This window comes from Nicotiana sylvestris, chromosome 7, assembly GCF_000393655.2.
Source record: "Nicotiana sylvestris chromosome 7, ASM39365v2, whole genome shotgun sequence".
NCBI lineage: Eukaryota > Viridiplantae > Streptophyta > Magnoliopsida > Solanales > Solanaceae > Nicotiana > Nicotiana sylvestris.
This window is the reverse complement of record NC_091063.1, coordinates 55,613,332-55,631,136: the sequence shown is the minus strand read 5'-3', so window position 1 is coordinate 55,631,136 and position 17,805 is coordinate 55,613,332.

Sequence of the window (17,805 nt, the reverse complement as noted above, 5' to 3'; positions counted from 1 at the left end):
AAGCATAGTTTTGGTGTGTTGGATCATGGTGTTCCATCTGGGAGCCATCACCTAAATGAAAATGTCCATCATGGAATTTCATCACATTACGACTTGTAAGTGAAGTGATACAGCTATATGGAAAGTATTTATTAAATCCAGTGTCTTATTATTTGTTGGTTGTGCAGTGAAAATGAGCAAGTTGAACCAAATGTACTCACTCAATTGCCTGAAGACGGCGTATTAAATCGGGATCTGGCGGATGCACAGAGTGAGGAAGAGAACAGTGATTACGACAACAATGTTGATGAATCTGGAGACAAGACACCCTTTCCTCGTAAGGATGGTGATGAGCAGGATGAGAAGGAAGGACGTGATTTGACGAGAGAGTATGCTCCACCCCCTAGACAAAGAGTGTACGAGTCCCAAGTGTCGTTTCATTCAAGGGAGATTCCTTACCTTGATAACTTGCCAAGTATGCCGGATGTGGAACCTCTCACAAGGGATTTTGATGAAATTCGGATAGCAATGTGGGATGAGTCTAGACCAACGGTACTGGCAAAGGGCATGCTTTTTTCTGATAAAGCGCACCTAAGCAGGGCTTGTAAAATGCACAACGTAAAAGAGTGTCGTGAGATGACGGTATGGGAGTCAAGTCCAGTTGTATACAAGGTTGTTTTTTGCAGGTAGTTTTGGCCATGTCATTGGATGTTGTGTGCGAGCAAGAAGAAGACAGGTCTGTGGAAAGTGGGTAAATACATTCCCACCCACACATCCGAAATAGATACATTCAACGAGAATCACTTCAACTTGGATATTGACTTGATTTCTCTTGATCTTATTCCACACATCGAAGCGTCCATAAGGTATAAAACCAAAGAGTGCATTACAGCAGTCCACTAGGAACATGGCCATAACATTACTAAAAGAAGGGCATATCTCGGGCGCAAACGAGCATTTGAAATAGTCTATGGTAACTGGAATAAGTCATTTGCAGATCTACCTAGGTACATGGCTGCACTGCAGTAGTTTAACCTCGGGACGGTTGTTGAATGGAAGCTAGAGTGGATTCCGGATAAACCAGAATATATATTCAATTACATGTTCTGGGCGTTTAAACCAGCAATTGATGGTTTTTTGCATTGTCGGTCCATAATATCCATATATGGCACTCATGTCTTTGGAAAGTACGATATCAAGCTATTGATAGACGTGGTAATAGATGCTAATGGACATATATTTCTATTATCTTTTGCTATTTGTGCCAATGAAAGCCAAGAGAAGTGGACGCTGTTTTTGAACCACTTGAAAGAGCACGTTATCAAACAGCGTTCCGGTATTTGTCTAATATCTCATTGGCATGGTAGTATCTTAAGTTCTGTGGAGAACTTGCCTACATGGCAAGAACCTTATGCCTATCGTCGTTACTTTGTTAGGCACCTTAAATCCAATTTTGAGAAGGCATATCCCAACAAAGATCTGCATGATTTGATGTGGATGGCAGCAATAGACCACCAATAGCATAAATTCCGGAGGCACATGGAATATATTAGGCAAGAAGACAAGGCAGCCTATCGTTGGTTAATACGACATGACCCTGAAAAGTGGACTTTGCATGCGGATGGTGGCAGACGATGGGTAACTCTTACTACAAATGTGTCAGAGTCTTTCAACGGGTTATTGAAGTCGGCAAGAGGATTGCCTGTCACAGCCATGGTGCGGATGCCGTTCAAGTAGATGGCAGAGAGGTTTGTTGAAAGGTCTGCAGTTGCAATGTTATTGATGGAAAGGGATGTTGAATTTATGCTAGTGCCGAAGCAGAGATTTGAGAAATACAGACGGAGGGTGCATTGGCATTCATTTTTGCAGTATGATAACGAAAGAAATGTTTTTGAAGTTCGCACCGCTATTCATGAAAATTGGGGTAATAATGTATATACTGTAAATGAATCTACAAGGTTATGCTCTTGTGGGAAATAATCCATATACCACATTCCTTGCTCACATGCCATCAAGTGCTTTCAACAAGTTGGTTTAGGTGTAACCAACTATGTTTATCAACAATATAGTATTGCGAATTACCTAAACACATATAGTGGGTAGTTGCAGCCAGTGGGTGCTGAGCATTATTGGCCGCCTGAACCATTTAAAATGGTGTGTAACACGTCCTATTTGTGTCGAATATAGGTGAAGAAGAGAACGCATATACGGAACCAAATGGATGTTAGTGATACAGTTTATGCGCGCAGATGCGGTATATGCTCGCAAACAGGACACGACAGTCGAAAATGTCCTTTGGGTGGCAATAGTAATCAAGCTCGTGGTGGGTGTTATTCTATTGTGCCTAACTATCAATGAGTTTGTGTTGTAATATTTAATTGTTTTGTTTATATTGCAAGATTTATAAAATAAAATTATGTTTGTTAATTATGAGTTGAATTTCTTCATTTCAGTTTTTTAATGATAATAAAAAAAATTATATATTCGGAAGAGCTGGAAACAACATTGAAATTTCATAAATCTGATTAATTTATGTGTGTGTGTTGTCTTGTCGATCTGATAAAGCTGCACAATTGACATAAAGTTGTTTCGTACCCGTCAAAACATTTAACATGCAAGGCATAGCGCGGGTAAATACTACGTTATGTCTATATATAGCGCGGTTAAATAGTACGTTATGTGTGTGTGTTGTCTTGTCGATCTGATAAAGCTGACCAACTGACATAAAGCTATTTCGTACCCGTCAGAACATTTAACACGCAAGGCATAGCGCGGGTAAATACTACGTTATGTCTATATATAGCGTGGTTAAATAGTACGTTACGTGTGTATGTTGTCTTGTCGATCTGATAAAGCTGCCCAACTAACATAAAGTTGTTTCATACCCGTCAGAACATTTAACACGCAAGGCATAGCGCGGGTAAATACTACGTTATGTCTATATATATAGCGCGGTTAAATAGTACGTTATGTGTATTTTCTTGCCTATAAATGACGAGCTCATTCTACATATTTTCTGCGTTAAAAAATAACTAATAGCAAATCTTTCAAGAAAAGCAAGTTTTTTTAACAGAAAAATATCTCAACCTCTTTATGTACCAAGGTGCTAGTGCAGGAAAAAATGCCAGAAGCAAAGTTGTTGGGATAATGGTGAAGCTGGACGCCACTTCTGGAAATGTTTGAACAAATTTTATAAGGTTCCTAGCGAACCAATTTGCGATTTTGAGGTATGGATTAATGAATCATCAGGAATACTTCAAAGAATTGTTAAACAATCTTAATGATTTGTGTTTAAAACAGTGGGAACTTGGAAAACAACTTAAAAAAAAGGTTATGGAGTTGAAAGCGAAACTTAAAGAGGTAGAAGAAGAAAAAAATAAGTTGTTAGAACAATTTAAGTGGTTGGAGCAGAGAGTAATGGGTGACAGTGACTAAATGTATGTGTTTTGTGTATCACTTTATCTTTATGTTTCCCGTGTCGTGTTTTTTTTAAGTTGTACTGAATTTTAATTATGTTAAATTTCTATGTTTGTGTTCGTGTTGTAGTATTAAACTAAAGTAGTTGTAATGAACTTTATTTTAATTCATTGTAATGGAATTTAAGTTTTTACGACTTGTATTTGTGTTGCAGTACGAAACTAGCTAATTAACGGAGAAGTAAAAAAAGTAATGCACATATTATATAAAAGTTGTTCTTATGTATATACAAAAATATTATTTACAAATAATACAAAAAAAGAATAAAAACAATGTGTCCCGCATCCAGTGTGCTTCAACGCAGCCGCTGGCCTGAGGCGCATCGCATCCCGCCTGGGTATGCTATCGGGATCGTCATCATCTAGTCGCCTCCTTATATCCGGATGCGCCGCTGCATGATAATCAGTGGTGCTGACAGGATCAGTAGAAGGAGCCGTCAGTCCAGTAGAAACCTACATAAAAATAAAAAGCTCGGTATAGCAAAGTATATAATAAGTCACAACAATTTAAATTGTCGTACCACTATCTCGCCCGGCTCCTGAATGTAATCATCTATCGCAGCCATGTCAACATTGCATTCAGCCTTAAAAAGGAAATTAACAAAGTTATGGAAAATAAAGACAAATTCTAATTCAATACTATGAAAACCATACCTGAGCCTGTGATGATGAACCATAACTCAGTCGGCGCCCACTATGTAAATCTCAGGTCGGCCGATCCTCAGCAATAGTAGACGGGCCTGGAAAGTATGTATCCTAATCCACTCCAGAAAGGTGCATGCCCGTGATCAATAATTGACCTGACGGGGTCACCTGCGAAGTCCCTAGAGTGAGATCCATCGCAAGGCTGTATAACGGCATGTCCGTCTCATGTAGGCCACCCGGTAGATCGGCAGCAACATAATCAACAAGGGGCCTCAATGCCCCTTTTCTAGGGACCACCTCCTCTCCGCCCACCCCTACGTCGTCCGGCACCCCCGCCTCGTTGGGCACCACCACCTTGTCGGGCACCTCCACCTCGTCGGGCACAACCACCTCGTGCCACACCAGGGCCTCGCTCATACTGCTCTGGCTCCACATAATCAGGCATGTGTTCCAAACGTTGATCCTCCCGAGCTCGCTGCATTGTCCGGGCTACCAACTCTACAAATCGATGGCTGTAATCCTGCAAGGCGTCCGCAAGATCGCCGACATAATCCTATATCTACAGTCCCATTTGATATATTGTATGTAGTCCAATAGCATGCACAACATATAAAATATAAACTACATATACTGCACTAAAATAAAACATATTATAATGAATAATAACAGAAAACATAACAGCTCCTCGTGTCGCCCGACGTATGGAATATACCGACCACAAGCCTGATGAATAGGGTTCCCAATAAAAATTTGGGTGACGTGCCAGTACCAGGACATATACCTCTGAATATCCACCTCCTAGATCTGTGTAGGTGGGGGCGGAATCATCTGATCTTGATGGTCCCAAATATGGATCTGCGCCGCTAACCATGCCATAAATGTGTCGTCCGCCCTGCAACGATCATCCCTCTGATAATGTGTAGGATCCCATATAGGCCCCCTCGGTATATACTGCAGGTGGCCAAACTTCTGAAGTACCCGCTCCGAGGCATTATGCTCCACAATATAGAGGCATATGAGTGGGGCAGAAGTGCTCCAAATCAATCGGTCGGCCGAGCAATAAGCTGGCAGGGAAGCTATCAAATCGTCGTTGTATGGCATCCAGATGAACTATCAAATAAGAACATGAAACATGAGTATGCGCAACACTAAGTTAATCTACACCAGGTAAGTTTAGGTACATATTTACATATGCGCCCTCCAGCAGATCCAACACATCCCTGCAGAGGGGGAGATTATGATGAGCATCATACTCTCGTGAAAGTGTACGACAAAGAACCCACCTCTTGGATAGAGGGAGAAACGGAGGTACTACATTAGGAGGTAATTATGGTCAAGGTGGCTGAAACTACAAGAACCACTCCCAGGCCCAAACCTAACATACAAAGTTGACGTAAGGTTTAAGATAAATTCTAACTAGGTAGAGTTGGAACTGATGAAAAGATTATTTGAATATGTTGTCATCTGTAGAAGCAGCATAAAACCACAAACATCTCTCTGAGTGCCCATGCTCGCCCGGCACATCTGCCTATACATGTAGCCGGGAACAGCAGCACCCCAGCTGTAATAGGGTAACTCATCTAGCAGCTGAAGATGATGCAAAAATCTCAGGCTGACTAGGTTCTCCGAAGTGTTCGGGAACAAGACCCCTCCAAATAGAAGAAGCAACAACAACCTCGTATACCGGGTGATATGTACCTCCTCTGTATCGTCGGTGATATCAGGGTGGAGTACCTCCAAGTACTGTTTAATAGGGGTCAAAGTCAACCGACTAGCAGCCGACGATGCAGTCTCGTCCTGTTGCTTGAAACCCGTGAGCTGCTGCAGCATGTCCAAATAACCATCACGTGACATATATCTCATAGCAATAGGAAGTGAAACGGCCATGCCATCAACGGGCAGGCCATATAAAACCTCTACGTCCTGCAGCGTGATGGTACCCTCGCCAATGGGCAGGTGAAAAGTGTGCATCTCCGGTCGCCACCGCTCAATCAACGCCGTGATCAAAGCCCAATCAACCTATATCCGCCCGATCTCAATAATCCTATAGAATCCCGTATCCTGGAGGCGATGGACTACACGCTCGTGGAGATCGTTGTGCCTCAGAAAATCCCACAGGTCGTCCACTCTCCTAGCGCGGAGAGTTTGGGACAGTAACTCTCCCTCCCATATATGGGCGGACCTATGATCGCCCTGAAGCACTAATAGCTCACAAGAGTAAGGGCCGGGATGTATAGTCGCGTCCATGTCGTCAACTTTAAATTAAACAACATTAATTGTATTTTTAATTATTTGATTGTACAAAGTACATATAACAATTGGGTTCCGGGCTCGATATTTTAGGCCCAGTAGCAGCAAACTATCATTAATATTTATGCGTGTCAAATTCAATTTTTTGATAATTTTGTGTGTTTGTTTTATAATTTAAATTCTTAATTTTTAATTATTTGATTGTACAAAGTATATATAACAATTGGGTTCCAGGCTCGTTATTTGAGGCCCAGTAGCACCAAACTATCATTAATATTTATGTGTGTCAAATTCAATTTTTTGATAATTTTGTGTGTGTTTGTTTTATAATTTAAATTCTTAATTTTTAATTATTTGATTGTACGAAATATATATAACTATAGGGTTCCAGGCTCGATATTTGAGGCCCAGTAGCACCAAACTTTCATTAATATTTATGCGTGTCAAATTCAATTTTTTGATAATTTTGTGTGTGTTTGTTTTATAATTTAAATTCTTAATTTTTTATTAATTGATTGTACAAAGTATATATAACTATTGGGTTCCAGGCTCGATATTTGAGGCCCAGTAGCACCAAATTATCATTAATATTTATGCGTGTCAAATTCAATTTTTTGATAATTTTGTATGTGCTTGTTTTATAATTTAAATTCTTAATTTTTAATTATTTGATTGTACGAAATATATATAACTATTGGGTTCCAGGCTCGATATTTGAGGCCCAATAGCACCAAACTATCATTAATATTTATGCGTGTCAAATTCAATATTTTGATTATTTAATTATACAAAGTATATATTTTCATCTACCAGTATAAGAAATACTTAAACTACAGGGATTCTACGCTAAAATACTATACAGTTTACTACGCTAAAAGTTTCTACTTTTTACTACGCTAAAAGTTTCTACATTTTACTACACTAATAAATAAACTAAATATAAACAACAAATACATTTTAATCACATAACATTCACAAAAATACATATAACATACTAGTTTCGCAAATAAAACACAAAACGACATGGAAACACTAATATCTAAATTCGGATATTAACATAAAAAATTAAATCTCAATTTTACATTTTTTTAGAACACTAATATCTAAGTCCGAAAAAATGTAACATACAAGTTTCACAAATAAAATACAAAACGACATGGAAACACATTCAATAGGCAGTGATATAGATTATTATACAAGTTTGGACATAAACTAAATTGAAATACCTCGATGTAGTGAGTGTTTTGTGTGAAAATTTGAAGACGAAGGAGTTAAACCACAATAATACAATGCTCTACTATGATGTGGGACCAACGTTCATATCCTTTTGTGTGGGGGGAGGGGGCACAAATTTTTTTTTTAAGATCGAGCAGTGGGGGGACCAGAAGCAGGGGGATTTTAAAAAAAATGGGGGAAAGGGTTCAGGTCGGGGAATAAGACGAATGGAAGTATTTAAATGAGGGTATAGCATATGAAAAGAAAACGCTATATATAGCGTACAATAACAAGACGCTATATATGGTAGTCAAATCGTCAAGCGATATAGCGTGCAATTATAACACGCTATACCTTAGCGGCAAAAGTTACCATTAAGGTATAGCGTTTTGTAATTGCACGCTATATATAAATATGTATTTTTAACACCTATTAACGTAATTTGAGTAAAAAAAAATAATATTTAGGTTCCAGACTCCTATATAAATGTCTAAACCCCGGTCAAACCCTAGAGACCCATTCTTCATCTCCCTCGTCTCTAACATAGCAAACCCTAGCCGCCCTAAATTCCTCGCCGCCTCTGCCGCCAGCCACCACCGGAAATTGCCTCACGGTGGTTCCGGTGGTCCAAACCTTCCTTAAATTTTACCAGGCAACCCCCTTTCCCTCCTCTTTCCAAATCCCTAAACCAATCCCTTCAAATATCCACCAATTTCCTCCGATTTTGGATCTGAAATTCAACCTAAAAAACTCAACTCGCCCAAACAACCTCAAACTCACACCATGCAGTCTCTCACTCTTCCTCTCCACAAATACAACTTTGGTTCCTCTGAAATTAGCCCCAATTCTGCCAAATTATGAATCAAAGGTTCTGGAAAAGCCCTAAGTTCCACTCCTTTTACTTTCTTGGTCGGTATGTGGTCAAGCGAACTCCAAACCGTCATTAATCAATGGTTCCTTATTAAGGACAGTCGACTAATGATAGTTAAAGGTTCTCTTCATTCGTTTAAGGCCGGGTCGAGTTTGTAGTGGATTTCGTTTGGGAGTGAACATAGGTATTTCCTTATTATTTTATCTTGTCTTTTTCCCTCTGTTATTTTCTTCCCCTGTCTCTTGAGTTTTTCATGACTTCATGACTATTTAGTTGCATAATTTAGGGTTCTTAGCATTTTAGGATTATTTGTTGATTTCTATGTTTAATCGTTGTTGTTAGCCAGTATTTTAGGATTAGTTCATGAATCTTCTATCAATATCGTTAAATGTTCAGTTTTTGTTTGGTTAGGGTTTATCTAGATGGGTTTAGTTCATGTTTAGGAAAACCCATTTGGAATTAGCATGCTAATCTCTCTCATTGTAGTGTGATTATTTGTTAATGGTCGTATGTAATTGAATTTAGAAGGTTTGAGCCTCAGGGATAGTTCAGTCATTAGATAATGTTAATATTGGTTTCATTTGTTTAATGCTGTGTCATTTCTGATTTCTCTTAGTAATAAAATTGTTCAAGTTAAGAGTTAATTCAAGAATCAGTCACTAAGGGTTTGGTACTTTCAATCAGTCAAATTGTGCCTGTTTTGTTTTCTGTTTGTTAGTACTAATTCATAAGCAATTGGAAGTTTGGGGGTTCAATGGTATAAGGAAGAACTTAAGGAGGCTGGGGAAAGATATGAATCCAACATTGAGTTAAAAGGTATCTAGGAAGGTTCTAGAACCTGGGGCAGCTGTCCCCATTGGATTAGCATAAAAATGCTGAGCCAATAAGGGATAGCCAGCTGTCCAGGTAGTTAAAAAAAAGATTCTTGGGTGAGGGAATAATTCCCATTCTATTTTCAGCAGCACATCGCATCAAAAAGGGCTAAATATAGACCCTTCTTTCACTAAAAAAGAGAGACTCCGACCCTAAAAAAACTAGAAAGTTCTTGCATCTTTGGCTGAAATTTGTTTTGGGTTTTTGCTTTTTGGTCTTCATTGTTAAGTCAGAATTTAAAACTTCCAGGGATTTCTGTTCATCTGGGATTAAAAAATGGTTTAAAAGAGTTGAACATTGCTGTTTGTTGTGCTGAGCTACTGTTACTACTAAAATCCTCACTTTTTTGCTGTCTCTTTACCTCCAGGTACCTCTTGAACTATACTAGTATGTGAAGCTCAGATCTGAAGCATGTAATCGAAGTTGGAATTTTAAACATTAGTTTTGCTGGGTAGCAGCTTGTGTTATTTAGAGCCTATCCTTGGTTTTTGCCTTAAATTATGTTTCATTACATGATTCACTGTATTTATTCATGCTATTGAGAGTACAATTCATCTTGGGGTTGTATTTGGACTTTAGTTTGTCATTTTGGTTCTATCCTAGTTAAATTCGTCCTGTCGAGTACTTGGGTGTTTGGATTGTCACATTATGGATTAATTTAGATGAGTAACATTCTTTGTTGGATTTTGATTGAATTGGTTCAGTCTAGTAGTGATGTTAAGTTCAAGGTCAGCTCTCATCATGATTCTGTTGCTTTGAGTTTTGGTTTTAAACATCTGAATGAACTCAGGGGCTATTGTGTCATTGTAATACTTGATGTCTAGAATATCCCTACTGTTAGAATTACCCTGTATGAACTCAACAACAGCTGGTAGTAACTTCAATTTTCAAATGAGTGGGGCCTTTAGTTCATTAATTGTATAGTGTTTTAATTTTCTACAGTTTGTATCTAAATTAGATAATGAACATCTTTTACTTTGATGAAATTGATTTAGTTTGATAGTGTTTGAGATACTCAAGGCAATTAACAACCAAAAGGCTGCAAAACAGGGTAGCCCAAAGGGTAAGGGTGCTTAATGGATCCCTTAAAATGGCCTGGGCTGTTAATTGGCCCAAGTAAGACCACCTGGCCCAAGCCAGGCTCGTGTATCTCAGGCCCCTTCTTTTCCATTCTGGGCTTGCCTCTAAGGCCCAATTCTCTTGTCATTTCTCAGTAAATGTGGTCGCCTGACCTCAATGGCCAAGGAGTTTGTACGCTGGCCCATTTTACTGAAATAACCTGTGGCCTATTCACGCTCACAACGTACAACTTTATTGAATTTGAATCATTTGCAAATTGGAAGCGTCCTTAGGCCCAGTTTAATTATGACTCCTAAAACAATTGAGGTGTGCCATCTTCATTAAATCATCTCTGGCCCTCACAAGAATATGATTAGATATTAGGATAAATATTCGTAGAAAAGCATTTAGGACTGTTTAAAATACAATTATGATTGTGTACACGTTCACGTGACATAATTACGATTCTAAAACTAATTCAAGGTATGCGTTCGCGCAACTTCGATCAAACTTTCTTAATAATAAAAGTGTTGCTAATAGGCCATTGAATTAATTTTAGTTCATATAGCCCGAGGTGTGCCATCCACCATTCATTCATACATGGCCCTCATATTAATTTCATAATCTAGATGTAAAAGTGACAAATATTCGTAGTTTGCTTTAGGCTTGCTTAATATACCATCGTGGCTGTGTACACGTTCGCGTGACATAATTACGATTCTTAAAAGTAAACCGGAGTATGCGTTCGTGCAACTTCGACCAAACTTTCTTAATAATAATAAAGCGTTATTAATTGTGGACATGGTCGCGTGACGTGATTTTTGATGTGCCAAACAAATTGGTACACGTACGCATGACCCGTTTCAAGATAATTTCTTAATTAAAAGAGGCAAATGCACATAGGTTCTAAAATGAGTATTTAGACAATTTAATAAGCCAAGTATGATCAAAGTGACCATGCTAAAACCACGGAACTCGGGAGTGCCTAACACCTTCTCCCAAGTTAACAGAATTTCTTACCCGGATTTCTATGTTCGCAGACCGTAAAAAGAGTCAACTTCCTCGATTCGGGATTTTAAACGGTGACTTGGGACACCATAAATTATCCCAAGTGGCAACTCTGAATTTCAAATAATTAATCCCGTGTTGATTGTCACTTAAATTGGAAAAACTCTCTTATACCCTTTTGGGGATAGGTAAAAGAAGGTGTGACAACAAGTAGCAAAGAGAGTAGAGAGAGCCTTTTTTAGAGTGTAAAGTGATAGTTTCTGAACTATTGTTCGTGTCTAGAAGTTAAAATAAGGGGGAGTTTATATAGTAATTAAGAGTTAAACAAAATAAGGTAAGGGATCAATTAAGTAGCTGTCACAACCCAAACCGATGGGCCGCGACGGACACCCGGTACCTTACTTGATCGAGTACCAACGTAACATACCTTTCTTATTACATCATCTTATACACGTGACATACGGATCTAATAGGCCAACATAATCATTTATAAACTCAAAACATAGGCCGACAAATCCGTACAATCTTTCACGTATACGACATATGTCTACAAGCCTCCAATAGTACATAAATGTCATAAAGGTCGGGACAGAGTCCCGCCATACCAAATAATACACGTCTAAATCATACTAACCAAACAAGCAACTCCGAAGAAAATGTAGCACATCAACATCTTCCGCTGAGTTGATAGCCTACTTGGAGGGCTCTCGACTTGTCTATCGGGACCTGCGGGCATAAAATGCAGCGTCCCCAGGCAAAAAAGACGTCAGTATGAAAAATGTACCGAGTATGTAAGGCACATAAATAAGTACATAACAGACATGGAAGAAATACAGAGTGATTGACTCAACCTGTAAGTCTGGATAACTCTGTAAATCATAAATTACTTTTAGCATCATGCATATGCGTATGAATGTCATGTTGTTCATAGGTACATGTTTCACAACATCATCAACCTCTGAAGGCATCCCATCATATTATATCATCCCCTGTGGGCAAAATCATCAACGTATACTAGCTGATCAAATGGTGGTGCATATATAACGCCATAACCTTTCCCATATCCCATATATATATACGCGTATATAATGTCGTTTGAATCATATTTCAGCTACTGTGGGCAACATCATCATCATATACCAGCTAATCAGGTGGTGGTGCATATATAACGCTGTAACCTTTTCCCATATCCCATATATATATATATATATATATATATATATATATATATATATATATATATATATATATACGCGTATATAATGCCATCTGATCATGGGTCAATGCACATATATAAATGAGTGAAATTCATGAAAAATACATAATAATCTCAATATTCCTTTCGGATAAACTTTTCCAACTGCGTATTATTCTGAGACCCATGAATAGAAGATAATAATAATTCTCATGGGGAATCAAGAATATAGACACCCCTACTATTTCTATGAATAGAGTAATTTATAGAAACTGTGTATTTGTTCGTTTCTTCAGTATAATTTGGACCATGCCAAAAGAAAGAAGGGATAGCCTTAAGATATCCGGAATAGGGAAAATTCGTATAATATTCTTCAAAAAGGTTGCACCGTACTCTCTTAGAATAAAAAAATCTCGTATTGCTACTGTGCTAAGAAATTTCGTCGGTTGAAGAAATCACATTTGCAAACTTGTACGAATGTTGCTGGTTGCCGAAGAGCAGAATAGTTCTTAAAAATTTTCATGCTGGTTTGGAAAGGAAAAACTTGTACGTTAATGGAAAGGAAAAACTTTGTTGAAGGAAACTTTTAATTCATGCTGGTTGATAATTTACACATTGTCACCAACTTATCCATTTTTCAAGGTCCATTTGAGTGTGCCACATATATTAATGATACATGAGTCACAATTACTTTAAGGCAAAATTTGTCACGTTAAGTCCTTGTCCAAAATATTTTTGGATAATTACAAATTACCCTCATAATTAAAAACTATCTCTACTTGCTTAAAATACTAATCACTTTTATCACACTTTATACACCGTACTATCATGTTCATGTAGTACCTTCTATCGCACTAGTTCTTAAATACTGGATATTTTAGCTCGGGCCATATTTTTTCCCCAAATGTCAAATTTTGATGAAATTCATTTTCTTCGATTTACTTACCCTTTCACCTTCACGAATTAACTCATCACTTGTGAAATAGCATAATCCTTATGATCTCCAAATAATCTTTTACTTAGACTGATGTTAATTACTTTACGACAAATTAAACGTACAATACTACAAGGTGCAACATCGTCGTAATATTGCGGGGTGGAACAGTAGCAATCAGGGAAATTCATGGAATCAATCACACATGTAAATCAGTAAGTCTTTCCTTTAATCAAGGGATAACCAATCAACAGTAAAAGCAGGACAAATATTTTAAGGAAAGAAATCAAGTAAGGTAATTAGGGGTGAATGAACAGGGGTCCAATTAAGGAAATAGTTAGCAAGAATCAGTAAATAACAAATAAGGCAAGAGGAAACTAATTAAGGCAAGAAGTTCTATCAAAACGAGTAGAGTAGTAAGAATCAAGGACTTTGTTAGGGAAAAGGGCTCAATTCAAACTGAAAATAAGAACTTCAGAATAATCAAGGGTTTAACTAAGGAGAAAATCACGTAAAGAGTTAGCAAATATCGTAGACAACTTAAATAAAGCAAGAAAAGAATAGTCAGAATGAACATAGACATATAGAATCAGTAGAAAAGTTGAACCAAGAACTTAGTAGAGGCATATTAGGATAAGAAAATCACGAGACATCTAAATGGCTCAAGGGAAATCACATGAACCAAGGCAAGAACAAAGGCAGTACACAAGTAACTCAGAAACCAAACAAACGAGTCTAAAAAATTAGGGCTTTTAGTATAAACGAGCTGAAGTTAGAGCAAACCTAACGAAATCGTTAAAACATATAGAAACAGAAGATTAAACACCAAATCATCAAATGTTTTTGGAAAAAGAAATTTCTGGAAACCCTAGTTTAGAGAAAAATGAAAGATCGTTCAAAAATCAGATGGTTATTGTAAAACATCAAAAGATTATTATAAAACTCAAACGAAATAGGTCCAAACCATCTTAGAGCTGTACAGATCTAAGAAATTCAGACTGAAGAAATTAGGGTTTCGAGAAGAACAATCACATAGATGAAGAAGCAAGCATAGAAACCCCTAGATTCATGACGATATAGGAAGATCTTACTCGGAACCAAACCAGAACAGCCTGAAACAGGAGAGAAAGGGCCACAGATGCAAGCGAACTGACCCTGGTCCCTCGAGGACCTTAGAGATGGCAATACCAGTGTGAGGGAGGCCATTAGAGGCCTAGTGGTGGTGGGGAAACACCATGAAAGGTAGCAGACGACCGACGATGGGGGTAAATTAGGGTTAGGTCTTGAGTGCTTTTGGAGAGGAAGGGGATTCAGGGCGGCAGATGGTGTGGAATGAGAGGGTTTGGGGGATCGTTTGGGACTAAAAAAAGGAAGGGGCTAATTGTGGCCATTGATCTCTATGATCAACGGTCGAGATTAAATAAGATTAGGGCCGGGTTAGGTGTTAAGTTTTGGGCTGGTTAGGTTTAGGTTAAAAATGGGCTGGGTATTGGGTCGAAATTAAGACCAAAATTGAAATAAAATAGGGTCAGATTTTGAATGGCCACTTTTAATAACTAAATAATTTATAAAAAATAATAAATGAGTACCAAAAATATCTTTATGTACTAAAATAATTTAAAATAGTTATTTATCATTTTAAAAATATAGAAGACCATTTTATGCATAAATAATATAATTATACATTTGTATGGGCTATTGTTTCAAAGATGTGCAATTTAGCCTGAAAATGTAAATGTAATTACAAAAAAATGCACAAAAAATATTTAAACACTATGTTGGTATTTAATAAATTTGGATGGCTAAGTCATCATAAAAGTAATTTGAAGGATAATTATTGGATATTTATATAATAAAAAGAGGAGAAATAAATTAATTTAGAACTTTTAAAACTGTAGAAAAATTATAAAAAATACTTATCCATGCTTATAACTGCATATGTACTATTTTGAAATTATATACATGTTTAAAATGTGTGAGGAAAAATTGGGTATCAATAGTTATCCCTCTTTACCCGGGAAAGATGAAAGAGTTTTCGGGTAAAGAAATGATGGCCAATTTTGACCGGATGGGATGTTTTGAAGGACAGAGACAGTACTCTGGTCTTTGAGATGCCTACATATCCCTAATTTTACAAGAATCATGCCACGTGTAGTTCTGGATTCATTGGTGGATTATGCCGATGAAGTCATTACAAGAACGAGCACGAGATGCAAGAGCGATTATGGTGAATGGTTAAGGTTTGAGACAGTTGAAGGAACTGGAGCGAGGTCACTCCTGCTAGGATAGCAGCTGCTCGTAGGTCACCTACAGATAAAGAGATGCACAGACATGTATTTGTGCGGAAATTTAAACATGATGCAGATTCCCTTTGGACCATGAAAGTTGTATTAGGACGGTTAAGGATGGCATCCTCAGACCATGATATCCTAGGCCATGAATCATTTAGTGCAGGATTCATAGGCCATGAAATGATGTTCTCAGGCCATGAATATGGTGCCTCCGAACCATGACGCCTTTGAATAATAATATGCAAATTTGAGGGATCCTCAGGTCATGGCATGCTGTCTTCCAGCTATAAGGATGGTGCCTTTTAGACTATGACACCTTTGGATAGATTGGCGATATTTCAGCCCATGAGATTAAATGATGTTAACAAGATGAGGCTTAGTCTTGTGAAATGAAGGGCAGAGCTTAGCCCGATTGAAAAGCAAGTACATAGTACTAGAATAGAGCTATATTTATGAAAGGGGGCCCAGTGCTTAGTCCCATGTACATTTGGAGGCAAGAATTAGCCCCATGCAGGTATAGAGGCAAGGATTAGCCTTATGCGGGTATGGAGGCAAGGATTAGCCTCATGCAGGTATGGAGGCAAGGATTAGCCTCACGCAAATATGGAGGCAGGGATTAGCCTCATGCAAATATGGAGGCAAGGATTAGTCTCATGCAGGTAGGGAGGCAGGGATTAGCCTCATGCAAATATGGAGACAGGGATTAGCCTCATGCAAATATGGAGGCAAGGATTAGCCTCATGCAAGTAGGGAGGCAGGGATTATCCTCATGAAAATATGGAGGCATGAATTAGCCTTATGCAAGTAAGGAGGCTGGGATTAGCCTCATGCAGATAGGGAGGCAAGGATTAGCCTCATGCAGGTGTGGAGGCAGGGATTAGCCTCATGCAAATATGGAGGCAGTGATTAGCCTTATCCAAATAGGGAGGCATGGATTAGCCTCATGTAAATATGGAGGCAAGGATTAGCCTCATGCAAGTATGGAGGCAGGGATTAGCCTCATGCAGTTATGGAGGCAAGGATTAGCCTCATGCAAATATAGTGGCAGGGATTAGACTCATGCAACTATGGAGGCAGGGACTAGCCTCATGCAGATAGGGAGGCAAGGATTAGCCTCATGCAGTTGTGGAGGTAGAGATTAGCCTCATGCAGTTGATGAGGCAAGGATTCACCTCATGCAGGTATGGAGGCAGGGATTAGCCTCATGCAATTATGGAGGCAGGGATTAGCCTCATGCGAGCATGCGGGATAGGGCCTAGTCCCATGCGAAGAGCGAGTAGCAAATAATAGTAGTATGTGTTTTAGCTGGAGATATATTCGGTGTCTGACGGCCGGATCGATAGTGAATTTGCTTTGTGTATACATGTTTGCGAATGCTATCGCTATGTCAATTGTGCCTATGTTCAAAGAAAAGTTTTAACTTTTGTGAGGGGAGGTTGGTTCGTACTTCTGTCCACTGGCCTTACTTTTCTCCGTTCTGGAGGCCTTTTCGAGTTTCCCTGGGTAATATCTAACTGTTACGGAAATAAAGTTTTCAAAAATATGCAATTATTGATAAAAAATAGAGTTATTTTAGAAACATGTTGAAGTATCAAGTAGTTTTTAGATGAACTAGTGATTGTAACACATTTCAGAGACATTGCAACTTTCTCACGTTAGAATTTTGAGGGTCCTCCTCAAAATTCTGCCCCAATTTGGTGGATGATCCTTCGGCTGTTTGCGGGTAATGAGCCTTGTTGAACCTTCTTTGTAATTTTGAGAATCCTTCTCAAAATTCTGCCCCAGTTTCTTAACCAATTTCTGATCGTCTGACATATGTTGGCGTTGGCTGGACTTGCTCTGAAATTTTGAGGGTCCTCCTCAAAATGTTGCCCCAGTTTCTGATCTTGGGGAAAATGGAAATTTTATTATGATATGACCGAACGCATAAGGCTGCCTATGTATCCCCTCTTAAAAGAGAATCAAGTCAAGCGTAGTTCAATTACAACAAATGAGGAAATGTAAATAGT